The sequence below is a fragment of the Sceloporus undulatus genome, chromosome 3, assembly GCF_019175285.1.
Source record: "Sceloporus undulatus isolate JIND9_A2432 ecotype Alabama chromosome 3, SceUnd_v1.1, whole genome shotgun sequence".
In the NCBI taxonomy this organism is placed as follows: Eukaryota; Metazoa; Chordata; class Lepidosauria; order Squamata; family Phrynosomatidae; genus Sceloporus; species Sceloporus undulatus.
Window position 1 is genome coordinate 185,463,497 of NC_056524.1, and position 19,918 is coordinate 185,483,414.

The following is a 19,918-nucleotide window of genomic DNA, read 5'->3' on the forward strand; positions in this document are numbered from 1 at the left end:
AAAGAGATAAAGGAGGAATTAGGGAGATGGGCAAGACTACGGCTCTCCTTATTAGGGAGGATGGCGGCAATAAAAATGAGCGTGCTGCCCAAACTCTTATATTTATTCCAGAATCTCCCGGTCATAAACACAGATAAGTGCTTCAGGGAATGGAGAAAGGAATTAGCGAATTTCATTTGGGAGGGGAGAAAAGCACGAATAAAATGGGACAATTTGATAGATAATAAACATAGAGGAGGTTTAGGAGTGCCAGAGCTACAAAAATATTATTAGGCAAGCGGAATGGTCTGGGTGGAAGAATGGATTAAGTTAGAAAATGTTAGAATGCTAAATTTAGAAGGTCATAACATTAAATATGGATGGCATGCATACTTAAATTACAAGAAATGGAAGGAGGACAGAGAATTTAAAAATCATGTCATAAGAAAAGGGTTATTAAGGATATGGGAACATTATAGGAATAAGTTCTATAGGAAACTACCCAGATGGACGTCGCCACAGGAGGCTCACTTCGGAAAGTTTAGAAAAGGGGAAGAACAATGGATAAGATATGAACAAATATTAGAGGAAGGAAAAAAAGGGGATCTAAGAATTAAGACCAGAGAGAAACTAGAAAAGGAAAATATGAAGATTGAATGGTTCCCATACAAGCAATTGGAGGAAAGGTTCAAGAAGGATGAAAAACAGGTGGGAATAGAAAACCAGAAAAATGAGTTAGATAGGATAATTTTTGAGACACAGAATAAGAAGAAAATATCTAAATATTACGCGGAACTATTAGAAAGGGATGTGGAAAAGGAAAGGATTAAGGGGAACATGGTAAAATGGAGTCAAATGGTGCAGCATAACATAGAGCTGGAGGATTGGGAGAGATCGTGGGAAAAAACGAATAAATTCACCCTAGCCCAAAATATGAAAGAAAACTACTATAAAATGTTCTATTTGTGGTACACCACGCCGGTTAAAATATACAAAATGTATAAAAAAAGGGAATAAGACATGTTGGAAATGTAAGAAAGCAGAGGGAACCTTTTACCACATGTGGTGGGACTGTAAAAAAGCCAAACATTTTTGGAATGAGATACACTGTGTGATAACAGATATAGTAGGAGGGAGATTCCAAAAAACACCTGAGTTATACCTATTGAATATGACCTGTAGAATAGAGAAAGAAATAGAGAGGAGATACTGGAAGATAATTTTGTATATGATTTCGGCGGCAAGGTTGCTATATGCACAAAGATGGAAAGTAGAGCAAGTACCAACTATAGAGGACTGGTTTAATAAGGTGATGGAAATGAAAGAGGCGGATAGACTGTCCAGGAGTATAAAAAGAAAAGAAGAAGATGAGGAAGAGGCTGAAGAAGATGTGTGGAATATAATAGAACAGTACTGGAATAGTGTAATGTAAACAAAAGGAAGTAAAGGGGGGAAGATAAAGAAATAGGATATGGGTTAGGCAGGGAGAGGGGAGGAAGAAGGGTAGGTGGAATGGGAGGGAAGAGGGGAGGGGGAAGGGAAGGGTAGATTTGTAAAAGGAAAAAAGAAAAAAAAAGTGTAAGTAAATATATATATATATATATATATATGAATGTGTCAGATACATTAAAAAAAAAAAAGAAAAAAAAAAAACAAAACTTTAGAAAGAAAGGGGAGAAGAAAAATCGGACGATAGCTAGACAAAGAGGAGGGGTCAAGAGAAGGTTTTTTCAGAATTGGGGAAATGAGAGCATGTTTGAAGTCCGATGGGAAGGAGCCTGTAGAGAGAGAGAGATTGAAGATATGGAGAAGCGAGGGCAGAAAGGAGGGAGCTATAGAGATTAGAAGACGAGTAGGAATTGGATCAAGAGGATAAGTTGCAGGTTTGGAAGAGTTCAGAAGTGCAGAGAGTTCATCCAAAGAGGCAGGAGGAAAGACAGAAAATTTGTTAGGCGAAGGCGATAGAAGATTAAGAGCAGAAGAAGAATCAGGAGGGACTATCTCAGAGCGAATAGTGGTAATCTTAGAGATGAAATAGTTAGCAAAGTCATTAGGAGAGAAAGATGAAGAGACAGGAGGAGAGGGAGGTTTAAGCAAAGTGTTGAAGGTGGAGAACAAACGCTGCGGGCGCCTCTCATTGGCGGAGATCAATGATTTGTAATAATTCTGTTTTGCCATAGAGAGGGCGCGTGAGAAGGAAGAAAGAACAAATTTGAAATGGATAAAATCAGCCCACTCTTTGGACTTTCTCCAAAGACGTTCGGCCACTCTAGAGCAGGACCGGAGAAACTTAATGTTGGGGGTAAGCCAGGGCTGAGGTCTAGTCTTGGAGGAAGAAGTGCGTACAGAGACAGGGGCAAAATAGTCGAGAGTTGAGGAAAGAGTGGAGTTAAATAAAGACATTGCTGAATCAGCAGAATCCCTGAGATTTAGGGAAGAGAGAGATGAATCCAGGGTCAGACCAAGATGGTTAGAGTCAACAGATTGAAGATCACAAAAATGGCGTTGAATAGTATGGTGAGGAGGAGGAGTATAAGTGAGAGCAAAGGAGATTAAATGATGGTCAGATAGTGGAAAGTCAAGTGCCAGGTAGTCAGAAATGGCGCAGTTTGCAGCAAGAATTAGGTCAAGACAGTGACCAAGAGAATGAGTTGAAGAGTTGTACAGGAGAACCAGTACAGTACTGTGTGGTATTCCCTCCCTCCCAAAATGGCATGAGTCCTGTTCAGGCATTTGAAAAAGAGAGCAGCTAAACACACAAGAAGGAGAAATGACATAGAGCCTTTTGTTCTTTCAAAAGTGGTTCTCCATAAGTGAGGTGAATGGAGTACCATACTTCTCTCCTTGCATGTTTTCCTCACATACATTTAGAACATCTGAGCATAACAGGTCTGTAGGGGCCTCATTGTTTATCTTTTTCCCATTTGATGGCTTAGAGCTGCACAATACTGATGTCTGAGCCGTGAAACTAGTCAAAGGTATTGACTCTACCATAATAGAGACTAGATGGGGAAAGATACTGATGGATCCTACTGCCCATCCATTTATTAATCGAAGAGCAATAACCCAAAGCCAAATCCAATAGCAGCCTTCCCTAGAGGAGACCCACTGAAATCAATGGGATTTAAGTTAACTGTGACCACAAAGTCCTATGCAATCATACTACTCTAGGTTGGATTAATGCTGGTTTTAGTTCATTGATTTGTGCTGGGTCTTTTCTTATTTGATATAAATACTGAGGTAGACAAAGGTAGGTCAGTATTACACTGTAAATGAAATGCAGAATACATTGCTTTTGTGTTGACATGAAACCAGCTTTTCCAATAGAGATGTATGTGGAAGCAAACTTGCAGGCTACCAGATCAATAGACCTCTAAATTATTTATAACTGTACAATGTTCAGCTTGCACTGATTTTATTGTGAGGTTCATTGCATGCTTTTGCGGAGGCAACTATTAGCAGAGGCCTCAATACTCTTTGACTTAATATTTGATATTGTATAGTGGTTAGAGTTTAGGACCATAATTGGGAATATCCAGGTTCATGTTGCTGCTCAACTGTGAAACTCACTTTGGCCCCATCATTGTCTTTTAGACTAGCTCACCTCATGATAAAGTGGGGAACAAGAAAGGCAGGTGTACTACTTTAAGCTAGCTGGAGAAAATAAGAGATACACTGTAAATGTAACTGAGACCTGGTACAGACTAGGGCAAAGCGCTGGCCTAGGGCCAATTTTAGGGCTCGGGAGAGCCGAGTGTCTGCATGCTCTCGAGCCCTACCGTGCTATCCGGGCACCATCATGACTTACCCCCGTCCACATGGGGGCCACCATGATGACGTACACACAGTGCAGTGTCCAAATGGCGTCGTGCCGCATGTAGGTCATTGGTGAAATCCCATGAAATCTCATCATGAAATCTCACACCATAAGAAACAAAGTCCCATCCAAAATTACATTTAGCTGTTCCACTGTAGTTTCCTATTTTTCATACTACTTAGCAATGGCCAATGTCCCATTAGAGAATTGGAGAACTGCTGTGGATCAGGATAATCTTTTCAGGTTGGCCTAATGTTCAAAGGCTGATTTTCCTTCTGTTTTATTGGGGGAGTGGGGCATAAAATATATATAAAAATTACTTATATTGATGTAACATTATTCCATTAAAATTAGCAAAACAAAAAATCAAATTACTTCATTAATTATTATTATATTTACCTCTGTTCATTATGAAGAAATACAATCCTCCACTCATACTTAACTACCAGTAATTATTATTAAATGTAGATTATATATAAGTTAAATGTACTTATGTACTTAAGTTAACTATGATATTGATTATTGGTGTCAAACTAAAAGGAACTAAATGAATTATGATATTGACCTTCCCACTGACTATAAAGCATTTAGTTCCTCTTACCCATTGAACATAGTACATTCAACAGTTTGCTGACAATTTGCAGTGACAAATTGCAATGCCCATGTTTAAAATATGGGGCTTCCTGTAGGAGGTGGAGTAGAAGGGGCTTGGAGCTATATGCGGTCCAGGAGCTGCATTTTTCCCATCCCACATTAAAATATAAAGTTGGAGGGAACACTCACACCGTTAGGGTGGGTGAGGTGACCACTTTGAAATTGCTGGCCATTCCCCCATCTGGAGGAGAAAGACCTCTAAATATCACATAGGCCCAGTACAGATGGGCCTTTAAGCACATAAGGAATATGTGCTAGGATTGCCTCTGGGTGTCGCTTACAGACGCCTCGCAACCCTAGTAAGTATTCCATACGTCAAAATGGTGGTGCCCTGTACACACAGGCACCGCCATTTTGACGCGATGGACATTTAGCGTCCGCACACCATGGAGCACTCAGGCATCGCAAGTGTGCCAGAAAAAGAACCCGCTTTTTGCGGGTTCTTTTTTTGCCGGTGGGAAACTGCGTGGTTTATCTGCTGCTGTTTCCCGTCGGCGGAAAAGGAGGTGCCGGCAGACCATCCTTTCTGGGCAGTCTGTATCCTGCCACTGCCTATCTTTTTCAGTCCTCTTAAACGTGAAGGATCTTACCATGTCTCCAAATAAGATTCAATTGTCACCCTAATCAGTTTATAAATATAGAGTGCAGTTGCTGTTATTGTGTGACTTCAAGTCATTTCTGATTTTTAGTGACCCTAATCTGAACCTATCATGGGGCTTTCTTGGTAAAATTTGTTCACAGGAAGTTTTGTCATTGCTTTCCTCTGAAACCAAGATTGTGTGACTTGCCTGAGGTCACCCATGAGGTTTCAGTGGCTGAGTGGAGATTTAAAGCCTTAGCCCCAGGGTCCTAGTGAAACACCCAAACCACTACCCAACTCTGGCTCTGCAGAATGGAAGGGATGCCATTTGATTCTTTACTTTAGGTAGCAAAAAGTCTTGGGCTGCTCTGGGAGTATGGAATGTTACTAACATCCGTGAAAAGGAATGGTTCATAAGAAACAACAGAAGAGGGGGATCTGAGATGCTCCATCCATCCATCCATCCATCCATCCATCCATCCATCCATCCCATTTAGCTTTTTGCAACAACATTCAGTCACTACCTTAAACATCACCCAGTCCTACGTTTTGTTTTAAGTTACAAGATAATCAGAACTAGCATATTTTGCAGAATCTACATGTTGTTGTGAAGCCAGGGGGAGAGACAGTTTTGCATTCATAATGAGAAATGTTCCAGTTAGCATGAAAAACAGATATGGAAATCCAGTCTAATATGGTTACTCTCATATTTGGTTTTCTCATTCTCCCATTTAGGTGCCAATGTTGTTGCTGCACACCAGAGGGCAATGGAGAGCTGAAATGGATGGATTTCACTGCAACAAACATTAGACTAAAATAGGCTATAGTGGAAATTTGGTGTTGTTATTAAAGAGGACATGTGTGTTTGTACATATGCATTCATTGAGTTAGCATGTGACGACAGAAATACACTGTCATTCTAGCAAAGCAAATCTTGGATAGATACTTTAGCAATCAGAATACTTCAGAATTTCATAAAAAAGGTTCTTAGGAGTTGGCCTATTTATAGTTGTTGTTTTTAACTGTGTGAAAGCATCCTTAAAAAGTAAAGAAGATTGTGGTGGTTGTCCATGTGTTGAATTTGAGGACATCTCTGATGCTATACCTGTAAATTAAGACCTGTGATGTGGGGGAAATAATCCCCAAAAGGGGGAAAAACATTTTTAATATATTATTTTTCCATGTAAAATGTTCCATTTCTTACACATAGAAAAAAAAGTCTCCTCAAATTGTGAGCAGCCATTACATTCCACGCACAGTACTTTGGGACTAATAAAATTAGTGTGCCAACAGTCTGCAGTGGCTTTTTTTCCTATCCCTCTTCAATTTAAACAATGTGAGGGAGGTATAAGTCTTTAAAATTTTAAAGAATTTCAGGAAAATATAGCCTCTACGTGCTTTAACATTTGCTTGAAAATACTTATTGAAACTGCATTAATGCAGAAGTCATAAATGTGTACATGCATGTGAGTAAGTTCTATTGTTGCAGGCTTAACAAAGGAAAAAACAACAACATAGGTCTTCCTCACTTTCCCCATTTCTTTGACTTTTCTTCTTTTAATATGTGTGTTTATGATTTCACTACCACTGGAAGAAATGGGAGGAAAATTATGAACACAAGTTCCAGGGCTGCTGTGCATTTCCTGCCTCCCACCCCACTCCCATGCCTGAGTCACGTCTGGGGACCTGAAGATCCAAAGCCTTCACTGATTCACCCATAACATGCCTCAATCTGCCTGACCTGTATGACTCTACCAACATCAAAGTTCTGATGTTGGAAAATATGGGGGTCACAGAGATTTCCACACAGGCCATGAAGTGGAATCCAAAGTAATTCTTCCTTTCCAAAGGCAGACCTGACCGAGTGCACTCTGCCCTGCAACATTTGTTCTTGTTCCCACTTGTGTTGCATAAAAGTGTTGCCAAAGCTATGATAGCTCAGATGTATTTGTGACAGTCAAGAGATTTAACATTATCCAGGACCATGCAGAACTGTCTTTGCTTACTCCGGTCTTTAAGCTTTAATTAGATTTATATATGGTGAATCAAATAAATAGAAGAATAAACAAATATATATTTTTATGATTTACACTGTCTTTTAGAAAGTTTTTCTTCAGAATGTATTTCAGACTACAGTTGGCCCTCTACATTTATAGCTTTGATTATTCATGGATTTAATTGCTACGTTATCTCTAGGAATCTCTAGGTCCTCTAGCTTGACTCTGCTGGAAGTTGACCATAGAGTCACACTGGAGGACCTAGAGATTCCTAGAAACAGTTCTCTAGGCATTTTTTGGGTCTCCTGTGTGATTCTACTGTCAAGTTCTGGCTGATGGTGACCAAAGAGTTGTGCTAAAGAACCAAGAGATTCCTAGAGAAGTGCCGCTAATCCCAGTGAATGTGGAGGGCCCACTGCATCTGAAAAACTGTGATCCTATCTGTACTGGCCAGGGTACTCTGAGTATTCTGGTGCTGGAGCTGCCCTGACCCTCTTACATTAGGCCCTCCATTCTGAAGCTGGGTAGCTGTTCGCACATTTCCTGCTGAGCTGACTAGTGCATCTGCTATCCTTGCAGACTGCTTCACTCCAAGGCTAGAACAAGGGTCCAATAACAATCAGAAGGCTAGGACCTCATTCTGAGCTCAGGACAAGCAACTGGTGGCAGCAACAGATGCACTTTGCAGCTCAGCAGAATGCATTTTGAACAGTCACCTGGAGTCTGAACAGAGGGCTCCAGATCTTCCAGGAAGGTCTAGAGCAAAAAGTAAGGTTTTTAAAATGTGTTTTAAGTGGGGGGGGGGTTTATACACTGGTTCTAGAGCATATCCAGAGGAGGGTGACCAAAATGGTGAAAGGTCTGGAAATCATACTCAATGAGGAATGACTTAAGGAACTGGGTATATTTAGCCTGGAGAAGAGACTGTTAATAGGTGATGTGATAACCCTGTTCAAATATCTGAAAGGATGCCATATGAAAGGAGGAGGAAGCTTGCTTTTTGTGCTCCAAAGACTAGGACACAGATCAGTGGATGCAAACCACAGGAAAAGAGATTCCATCTCAACATTAGGAAGAACATGCTGATGGTAAGAGCTGTTCGACAGTGGAACATACTACCTCGGAGAGTCATGGAGTGTCCTTCTTTGGAGGTTTTTAAGAAGAGGCTGGATGGTCAACTGTCGAGGGAGCTTTGATTGTGTGTTCCTGCATGGCAGAGGACTGGACTGGATGACCCTTGAGGTCTCTCCCAGCGATCCTATCATTCTAGTGCTGAATCGGCCAGATGTTATCCAGTCTGTTTGCACCCCAACCGAGCATTGGGCTGTGCATTATTTGATCTCCCTGCCAAGAGGGCAGGGGTGGGGGGTGTGGTGAGGTGAGGAGGATACTTTATTTGGCCCATGCAAACAGGGCCAGCCTCCCACTATCAGCGTGCCAAGGATCTTAATCCTTAATGGGGGCTTTTTCTTTGTCCCGCCACCATCAAAGGCATATTTAGTGAGGACACAGGAGAGAACCTTCTCAGGAGGTGTTCCCAGGCTGTGGATTCCTCTCCCATGGGAGGCATAGCACAGACCATTGACTGTTAGCTGGCAAGTTATTTTAACTAGGGTGTGCTATTGTTTTATCATATTTTGAACATGATATTTTTAACAGTTTTACTTGTTTATTTTTATTTTAAATTGTTAATTTTAAAATGTTTTTAAACTTTTGTATTATCTAAAATTAAAATAATTATATTAACTTATATATTATGAACTATCTTGGATGCCATACTGGGAACAGGGCAACATATACTGTAAATTGAATCAATCAATCAATCAATCAATTAATCAAATAAGGGAGTTTTGAAAAGGTAAGGTTTGTAGTGATTATGAAAAACAGCGTATATTGAACAGAACCAGGCCATCACAGCCTCATGATGTGGGATGGTTAAGAGTCATGTGTGATTTCATTTTCTGCAACATACATGTTGGGAAATAGCCATTAACAAGGCATCCAATGACATCTTGCTAGATAATTAGTACATTATGTTTGGGCTTTGCAATAGATTATTACCTTTTATCTTTATATGTACTTTTTTCCCTGGAAAAAAAAATAAAATAAAACCCCAACCTCTTCCTGCAACTAGGTCATGGTTATCATTGTTAAGTCAACGATCACCTATTATTAGAATGTGCTTATTTTCCAAGAGGATATTGCAGTCTCAAGTCAATATTTACAAAAGAAAAAAGAAAATTCTTTGGTGCCTGAGAATGGAGGATCATTTTAGGGTATCTGGGGATTGGTTTCAAGACTATGGTTTGTTCCTTTGTTTTGATATAAACAAGATCATTTATAATCCAAGAAAGGTCTTCTGACCAGTTTGTGTACATATAAAGATATCTGACTTTGGTGAGCCATTGTGTGAAACAGCAATCAAGACACCTTTTCCAGAATGTTTTTTTTTTTTCCCTTTTGCTATTGCAAAACACGGTTATTTCGATTGTTGAAAGAAGAGATTCCCGGAAGCTTTAGGTAATGATTACTATGTCTGGAATTTTAGTCAATCAGAAGGACTTTAAAAACAAGTGTTCAAGTATAAACAAAGAGTGGGTACCTTTGTCTGTTCAGATGTTTTGGACTGCAGCTCCCATGGTGGGTGCGACTGCTGGAAATTATAGGCCAGAAATCTGAAAAGTCTAAAATTTTCATCCTTTGCATACCATCCAACATTTCACAGAAGAAAAATAGGACATTTGTGGCCAAGCACCATCAGAGTGGGCTCAACAAGACAAAGATTATTGACAAAGAATAGACAAGTTAGGAGAGGATGCAGCAGTTTGCTTTTGCCTGAGCCTAATGAGAAGGGCAAGATTCTACTACTTCTCTCCTTTCTATCTTGCTGAATTAGCTGAGTGCAAATCTTTGCACTTTGAACTCAGTTATCAGCAGTTGAGGTATGTTGAGGACAAAGAGGGAAAGTGGGAGGAGGAAAGAGAAACTGGGACATTTTAAAAGCAGATGAAAAAGTGGGACAACAAAGGATTAATTAGGACTGTCCCTGCCAAATCAGGACAGTTTGAGAGTATGTCGTGGTATGAGCCAACAGCAAACTACATCTATAGGGTTTTTAAGTTCAGGTTGAGCGTTTGTAGAATAAATGTTATTCTTTTCCAGTCCAGTTAACTCCCTGTCTCAAAACCATAAAATAGTAAGTTTTAAAAGTTTATTGAATAAGGACTATTACACCAGGCTGCTAAGACATCACAATTGTGTTAGTATAGGAAACACAACCACTCCAGTTTCAGTGCATTCATTTTCGCACAGCACTTCAAAAGTGCTGTGGTGCTACTATAGTTTAAGGCTCTACACTGACCTTTGTAGCCCCACCATCCTGGCCTATCCCTTTCAGTTTGTATTTTTTAAAATGATTTTTTTTTTTTTACTTTTCAATTGCACATTCACAGCAGTTGATTAACTAAATAAAGTAAAATGGCAGAAAGGAAAGAAATGAAAGACAGGCTGCTTGGGAATAGTGGAAGGAGGAGATGAGCATAATCATGTCCACTTGCACCACAGGACTTCCTGCATATCAGAACTGCAGCAAGACTTATCACATGTGAATTAATAGTGGAAAAGCAGTGTGATTGAGAGGCATTGACAGGTTTTGCCCATCAATGAAAAGGAGTGCTCCAGGAATGGATAGAAATAGCAGCTGCAGGACAGAAATAACACTGTATTATAAACTACGAGCACAGACACTACTATCCTGCTGTAATTCTACTTTGGCAGCCTCATGTGATAAAATCCTAAGTCAATAGACCATATCACAAACACAAACCTTGCCAGATTGTTATCTGGCAGTCATATAGCACTGAACCTCAGAATTATCCCAGTTATCACAACTGACATCTGAGATGAAGTGTTGCAATCTGGGTTATAACAATCCCTCCCCCACAACAGTTTGCATATAAAAATCTCCCTTTTTGTGTCCTTGAGCACACTGAAAGCCTACAGCACACATTAGGGCTGAAGGGCGGGGTATAAATACCATAAACAAACAAACAAACAAACAAATAATATTTCCTAAAATTAGTCATCTGATTTTATACTTAAGTACTTGAGGCTCACCAGCTAGTTGTGTCACATGATAACTTTTGCAGGGCAGCTGTTCATGTGATTCTAACACAATAAAACTTTCAAGCTGCTGTTTCTTCCTCAAGGTCTTTTTTGGTCATCGTAAAAGACACAGAAATATCCCCTGTATGTAACCCATACTTTATGAGAATTCACTAGTAGTTCTGAGAAAAGCTTGAGAAGTTGTTTGTTTGCTTATTTATGTAACAAAATATTTCTACACTGCCCTATATTTGAGGATCTCATGGTGCCTTAAAATAAAGATGAATCTGAAACATTTGAAACCATTTGACTCATTTAAAGGCTGAGAAAACATATTAAGCCATTAACACTTGAAACACTTTAACTGTTTAAAAACAGTTAAAACAAATTAAAACCACTCATGTGCAAATTTGGATGAACTCAATTGTGCTCCAAAATCTTTAGTAAAGATTTTACTTGTTGCTAGAAGGACAGCAGTGTTGGTGCCAATCAGGCCTCTAAAGGGAGGGAGTTCCATAACTGGATGCTTTACTAGAGAAGGTTTGTTAAAAGTAAAAAGCTACTTCCATAATAGTAGTTAGTTACCATTATTATTAATTTTTTTTAGTGACTGTTTATTTCCTCACACAGGCTACATCTGCACCACAAAAATAATGCACTTTGACAGTGTTTTAACTGCCATAGCACCATTCTACAAATCCTATCTGGCACCAGAGTTCTCTGATTAAAAAAATATCTCACAACAACAAATCCCAGAATTCAATAACTCTGAGTCATGGCAGTTAAAGTGGTGCCAAACTGCATTATTTCTACAGTGCGGATGCAACCAAGCTCTTCCTACTGGGGGAAGAGGGGACAAGGCATTGCTATCCCACTGTGTTAGAAGCACAGGTATCCTGCCTGGTACAAGAGGAGGAGGATGCAGAAGAGGCTATCTGCCTGTCTTTTTCCCATGAAGAAACCAGTCAGGAAAAAGATGAGGCCAACATGCTTATGTTTGTATGCGTGAAAGGAGTCTTCACAATTCTGCTGATCCATCCTCTAGCATAGGTACATTAGCATGGATGCAGCAATGTGTTTGGGAGCTTAGTTTGCAGACACAATCATGCTTCCCTTCATATAGTCAGTAAATATATGTATGCAATGTGTCTGTGTGAATTGCAAGGTCATATGTGTGTGGTCTGAGATTTAAAGTATCAAGTGATGAGATATAATGAGAGTCAAGGTGGCATAGTGGTTAAGGTGTTAGATCTTGAGAGATCCAATTAAGTGATGAAGCTCCTCATAGGGGTGTTGTGAGGATAACATGTGGGAAAGGCGAATCAACTATGCCACTTTAAATTTATTGGAGGAATGGTAGAATAAAAAAAATATAATCAATAATTATTAAGTGACACACAAAGATGTTTGAATTCACACAATTACTAGATGATGGTGGTGGTGTTTTTAACCTGTCATATACTTGTGTTATGTCCTTATTTGCTATTGTTCTGTGCTCCATAATAGTCACTTTCATAATGTTTAGTAACCATGATCAATCTTTTTGAAAAAGTACTCATTTAAAGTGCTCATTTGAAAAAGTGCTCATTTAAAAATATAACACCTTAACTTCAGTGGAAGGGCCATTCTCTTTGGACTCTCAATTTTTTCATTCTCATTCTACTAATCTCCAAATCAAGAGGGACTCAGTGTGGAAAATGTGCAAACAAACAGAAGGCCTGTATGCACCAGAAAATATACTCTTTAATGAGGCATGCTGAAATGACCCAGTGTAGTTTATGACTCCCTGTGAAGGAAATGAATTTCTTTTCCTGGTGTTCTTTTGTTTGTTCCTTCCTTACTTCCTTTCTCTGACTTTCGAATATCAGAAGCTGCCATATGCAGAATTAGATTACTGTCATTATACTATTTCAGTTCAGGCATAGGGAAACTTTGGTCTCCTTGGTACTTTGGACTTCCAGAAGCCCTAGCCAGTATCAACAATGATAATTGATTATTTGAGTTGTAGTACAAAGCATATGGTGAGCCAAATGTTCACTGCTCTTGTTCTAGCTGTTAGTTATTTCAAGCAGGTTACTGAATATTGATGAAGTGTTTTGCCAGTGATGTCCATTCCTGCCCGTTTTCACATGGACTTACAACCTGACATGCAGAATGGGTGTTGGCATTATTACTATTGTTCCTACAGTCATTTTTTAATGTTAAATAGTTAATTTTCCTTTTAGGGTAAAAGCCCTCACAAAGCAGATTATGATATGACAAAAAATATAACTCTGAATACAGTATCCAGTACAGTTGGCCCTCCACATTTGCAGCTTTGATTTTTGCAGATTTTATTATTTGTGGATTTGAATAATAAGGTGTTCTCTCTAGAATATGTTCTCTCCAACAGTAATTTTCATGAAACAGAAAAGAAAAATGTTGTGAGTGACAAGTGACATGTATTCAGTGTGACAACCACAGGCTGCTGAGTCAGAGCACATGACATGAGGCAAAGTTACAACAAGCTTGCATTGTGCTGTGTGGCACAGAGCGATATCTCAGAAGCAGCCTACTACAGTGCGCCCCCATTATACATGGGCACATCTTATGCGGCTTTCAGCATATGTTGGAAGCCTGTGCTGGAAGAAGCCTCGGTGCACCAGGAAGAAGTAAAGTTGTGTGTGTGTGAGGCACATGCCCTGTGCTGCACCACCGGCACAAGTCCCATTACTTCTAATGGGGCTCGAGCATATGTGTTTTTCCCTTAAATGGGTGGGAGGTGTCTGGAACACCTCTGCGTAAGGGAAAGGCACACTGTATATATGTGGACCAAGAGACTGGTCACATGTAGGTTAGTTGAGTTAGTTTGGAGTAGTTGGAAGTTTTTGGAGAGTTGCAGTGTGTATATATTGAATTATATTGTACACAACACAACTGAAGATAAAGCCTCCAGACTTTGGATGAATCAACTACGTCTGTGAGTCATCTCTTGTGTGTGAAAAGTGATCAGTGCATTGCCAATACTGATAGCTGGGTATTTTGCTTTTGTAGTTTTTATATTTTCCACTGCTACATTATTGTTTGGCTGCATTTGAGAGATTTGTCTCCAGACTATATCAGTAGTTGAAATTTCCCCTCACCAACAATCTCTAGGTCCTACAGGATGTTGACCATAGAGTTTCTCTGGAGGACAGATATTTGTAGGTCATCCAGCATGATTCTGTGGTGAACTTCTGGCAGATATTGACCATGGAGTTGAGGTGGAGGACGTAGAGATTCCCAGAGAGGTGTTCTCTCAGATTATAAAAAAAATAGTGGGTTTTAATTTGCAGTTTTTCTACTTTTACAGGGATCTTGTGTCCCTAACCCCAGCAAAAGTGGAGGGCCCACTGTGAAAGTATTATTAAAATACAAAATACTATGTATAAATAAGATCTGCAGCAGTAAATAAAACCCTAGTGAAAACCAGGGCACACCACCATTAACAACAATGCTATTGTAACATTTTCTGAATGATATGTGACTCTTTTCCTAGAACAAATAAAGACTATTTCTGCCTCCAGCTATCTTACATTTCTGAAAAGAAATTGGCCAATTTCCTTCCCTGTTGTTTGTATGTAGGTGGTTACAAAGCCTTATATGAAAACCTTCAAGGTTAAGAGTACAGTCTGTGACTCACTCTTTTGTGATTGACTGGGAGCCATCAATATTGCAGCTGGCAGTGTTCATATACAACTCACTGAGCAGGATATCTGGCTTTGAGAAGGGAATCTCTTAGAAAGCTCTTCCCTCTTGAACTAACCAAGATTTAAGGGATTCAGTTATAAGAGCAGCCTATTAGGTGTGGTTTGGAGTCTGCAGTGGAGTTTACCATTGGAGCACCTTTGCTCATGCCTGTTAAATTTTGTTAAATTTCATTCTGCTAGTTGAGATATAGGATATTTCCAGGCAAACCTTTTTTTTTCCAATGCAATACTCTACACACACACAATTTATAGCGTTTCCAAATGATGTCTTCTACTTATAATCCTCCCATGCTTTCCCACAACTTCTTATATCCATTTCTATTCCAAGAAAAATATATAGTGAATAAACAAAACAAGGAATAGCTGTGCAAAATCTGGTAGTGAGAGGAGGCTTCCATCTGTTTACATTCTAATATTCATCCTTGTACCCACTAGTGGCTTGTGTTCCATACAAGTGGTGTCTTCATCACCAGTTTGTAGTGAAATGCTTGTACCATATAGGGTTTGATCTGATTTAGATTGTGGTGGAAATGGAAATCTTGGTGCAAACACCACCACCCCTAAAAAAAAAACCAAAACCCAATTCCCCTCAACCCCTCTCTCTCAACTTACAAATTTGTCGTGAAAGTAAAGCAGGAAAAAAGGAAGAGGTACACAGAAGTCAAGCATCCTCGTGGGTATTCTACAGTGTGTTTTCCCTAGAAGCTTCCCTAAATATTATCCTTAGTCTCATCTTAAGCCTCTTTACTTGCCATAGATATAAAACCTGTTCTAAATTTATTATTTAGCTGCATTGAGTTAAAAATATTATAAACATTTTAATTGCAATCTTATGTCTACCTGGGAGAAAATCTAGTTAATGCAGCTTAGTTTTGTGCAGACATGTATCGGCATGCACAGGTAAAGAATTAACTTTGAACATAATGGACTATAGCAAACACAATACATTCTATTCCTCCTTATCATTCATTTTATTTATAACCCACTCTTGCCCCACAGGACTGGAACTCAAGGAAGCCTGCAAATTAAAGTAAATAGAATATAGATTTTATTTTTTAAAATACAAAAAAATCCTAATTAAAATGCCATTAAAAAAAAAAAGTCAGCTCTATTGAAGTCCTTTCTTTAAAAATAGTCAGTTTGCAAAAACGTCTAGGCATCAAGGACTCTTTGTATGAAAAAAAAAGGACAATAAGGGGGAGGCCATTCTGGCCTTCTTAGGAAGAAAGTTCAGTATAGTAATTTCAGTATATTAACTGGTGTGAAATAAAATCTGTAAAGGATTAAATATGCTGGAAATATTTTTACACTTTGGCCAAGAACCTAAGCAAGACCACATGTGAAATATCCAAACACAGTTTGAAAGAAGTTGGATCCACCGATTGCTCTGTTGATGACCATTTTGGCCTTTAAATATTTGAGAACACTCTATGGACTTCATCAACTTTACATAGCTATTAGCTCTACAGAACTGAAATAACTCCTGGATATCTTCATGTTTCCTCTCTGTATTTCAGAGATGGACAACCTACAGTCCTTAGGCCACATATGACTCATTCTAGGACAATTTTCAAAAGCCTTCACTTCAGATGTATGATTAGATTGACGTTTCCCTCCTCTGGGCAACCATTAGATGATGAGGAAGAGGCTGAGAGAGGGAGAAAGGGTGGCAGAAAGAGAAATACAGATAGTACACCCCTGTTTGGCTTTAGTCCTGACTCACTTTGGGATCTTTCACACTACAAAATTACAACACTGTGATTCCACTTAACTTCCATGGCTGCATCCTATGGAATCATACAAATATAACTTATAATCCATTTTTGGAGTTCTTTAAACAGAGGTTGGCTGGGGATCTTTCAGAATGCTTTAGTTGTGTATTCCAGCATGGCACTAGATTGCCCTTGTGGTTTCCAGCTTACTCAGATTCTGTGATTCTGTAATTGTATAGTTTGTAAGGTCCTCATTTGCATCAGCACTGACCACTTCCAGTATGCACACCGTATCCCTGAAGGTTACTTCTGAGGGAACACAGCCTTTCACAGGAAAAAAATTCTAAGAATGACCCCTCGCCCACACTCTATTCCATTATATTTAAGAAAGCCACAGGATAGGTCTTTTGTGTCTTTAGTAGGTGTGTGGAAGAAGGAATTTTAGGAGGTGTAGAATTTGGTGTGCATATGTCAGATTCCTCAAAACCAACCCAAGCCCTCTTTATGACATATGTTAAACCTAAGGAACAATAATCTAGAATTTTGTCGAGGAGAAACAGCATCAAGGGTGACGTTTCAGAAAATGGTGGCAGTCAGGGAAAGGATTCAGCAAGTCTCTTTCCCTAATACTGCTTCTTTGGTGAAAAGCATCCCCTGCTGAAAATATTTCCCTGCAAGAAGCTTTCATCTATGTTTAAACATATACTGGGCTGTGCACATAATGGGTTCATGCTTTCGATGTGCACTGATATATGCGCAGTTGGGTACAATAGACCCATTGCAACCAATATGTTGATTCACCATTCCACAGTTGACTGAGTGGGTCTACTCTAGTTGAGACACTGCAATCATATTGAGAGCAACATGCTTGAGTTTGAGGTGTCTTTAATTTACTGACCTTGAAAATGCAAATGCCAAAGGGATCCCTCACAGTGGCATCACTAGGGTCCGCATCACCTGGTGCAGTAACTCATGGTGTCACACACACACACACAATTCTCCCATACTATACCATACAGAATCCTTACGAATGTTTTATGAGTAAGTAATGCTACTAATAAATCATAATTCCCATATATCACTACATGAATGGTAATATTTGTGAGCTAAATTATTATTATTATTATTATTATTAATCTTTATTTATAAAGCGCTGTAAATTTACACAGCGCTGTACATACAATCTTTTAATTAGGCGGTTCCCTTCCCTCAGGCTTACAATCTAAAAAGACACGACACAAAAGGAGAAGAGAGTGATGGAGGGGAAGGGGATGAGGGCCAGCAGTTCCTCTCTACCTTCGAGGCCTGGACCAAGGCAGATGGACTGGAGGGAGGGCTTGGCTTCTTAATGGATGGGTAAACTTCTTCCAGGGAGGCCTGTTGGAGTTAGTCTGCCTCTCTAGTAGGATAATACATATAAAATACATAGCAATACAGGAAACGATTAAATAAAACAGGCAACAAAAGAACATCAAATAGCATGTGACAATGCCTGGGAATGCTTCTCTGAACAGGATGGTCTTCAACTCCATTTTGAAGCTGGTTAAAGAAATGATGGCTCTTGCTCGCGGGGGAAGAAGGTTCCAGGAGTGAGGGGCAGCGAGTGAAAAGGGGAGAATCTAAATCAAAATTATACCTTTAAATTACAATATCATGCACACAGCCTAAATGTATTTACATGTGCATAGTTTCTTGAGGGTAAAGTGAAAAGTTGGTAAGATGTGATGTTTTTAAAGAAAATTTAAAATGAATAATTAATTTAAAAAATATAAAATAAAATGTGGAGCCTCTCTTTTCTCATCCCACTGAACCTTGTCCCACTCACACATATCTTCAGCATTTTAAAGGGACATAGGCAAATGCCACAGCCTGTTTCTGTCAAAAGGCAGATGTTTGGGGAACAGGAGTGCCACCCCCCACTTAGAGAGTCATCTGGTGTGACCCACCCCCATGTCCCCTAGTGATGCCCCTAATCCCTCTGAGACTGTTTCTATCTCAAAGTGGGAGCAATACTGGGTAAGAATGGAGTAGCCCCGGTCGTTCTTATTTCAAACTCCTTACAGAGCTGCACTCCACTGTCCTTAGGTACCCCTCTCAACATAAATTGCAAGGCTGGCTCAAAGCACTCTTGATAACATGGTACTAAAATAAGTGCAAAAAAATCAATGGTCTACTTTGTCTAATGTTCCTAACATCAGAAAATGGAAGATAGCCTCAGAGCTCAAAGGAGGAAACTGGCCTTCCAAATGTTGCTGGACTCCAATTCTCACCAGTCTTGGCTAAGTTGTGTATATGGTGCTGGATAATGGGAGGCATAGTTAATACCATAGTATATGGTGCTGGATAATGGGAGGCATAGATAATGGGAGGCATAGTTAAGCTGGGCCAAATGTTCCCCAGCTGTGTAGTTTTATGAGATACTTAGCCTTCTCTATCAGAGAGCTCTGGTGCCACAACAAACTATTGTTGTGGCATTGGTATTAGTAATGGAATGTGTGGTGACTTCCCAAATCCAGAGGTTTCTGGATGAAACAGATTATCTAGATCCATTTCAAACTGCTTTCAGAGCTGGCTATGGAACAGAGACAGCCTTCATTGCCTTGGTGAATGACCTATACAGGGGACTGGACAGAGGGAGTGCATCCCTATTAGTTCTGTAGGACCTGTCAGTGGCTTTCAATACCACAACCATCGTATCCTTCTGGGCAAAATGGTGTCCATTATATAAAATTGAAAATCAAGTTTGCTATTTGGAATTTATACATTTTAAGAATTTTTTCAAACTGTGGATAAGTGACTTCATGGATAAAAAAATTCAGAGGATAAGGAGGGCTGACTGTACTGTTTTACAATGGCTCCATTCCTTTCTGGAGGGGTGAATTCAGAAGGTGGTGTTGGGGGACTCCTGTTTGACCCCCTGGCTGTTGACCTGTGGGGTTTCTCCGGGTTCTGTGTTGTCTTCTATTTAACATATACATGAAACCACTGGGAGACATCGTACAGAGTTTTGGGGTGAGGTGCCACCACCATTCCCTTCTCCTTTTGTGTCATGTCTTCTTAGATTGTAAGCCTGAGGGCAGGGAACTGTGTAATTAAAAATAATAATAATTGTAAGCCGCTCTGAGAGCCTTTAGGGCTGAAGGGTGGGGTATAAATACTGTAAGTAAGTAAGTAAATAAGTAAGTAAATAATATGTGGCTGACACCCACCTCTACTATTCTTTTCCACCTCAATCCAAGGAGGCTGTCCTGGTCCTAAACCAGTGTCTGTCATCAGTAATGGACTGGATGAGGGCAAACAAATTAAAACTTAATAGACAGATGCTTTCTGGTCAGTCAGAAAGCAGA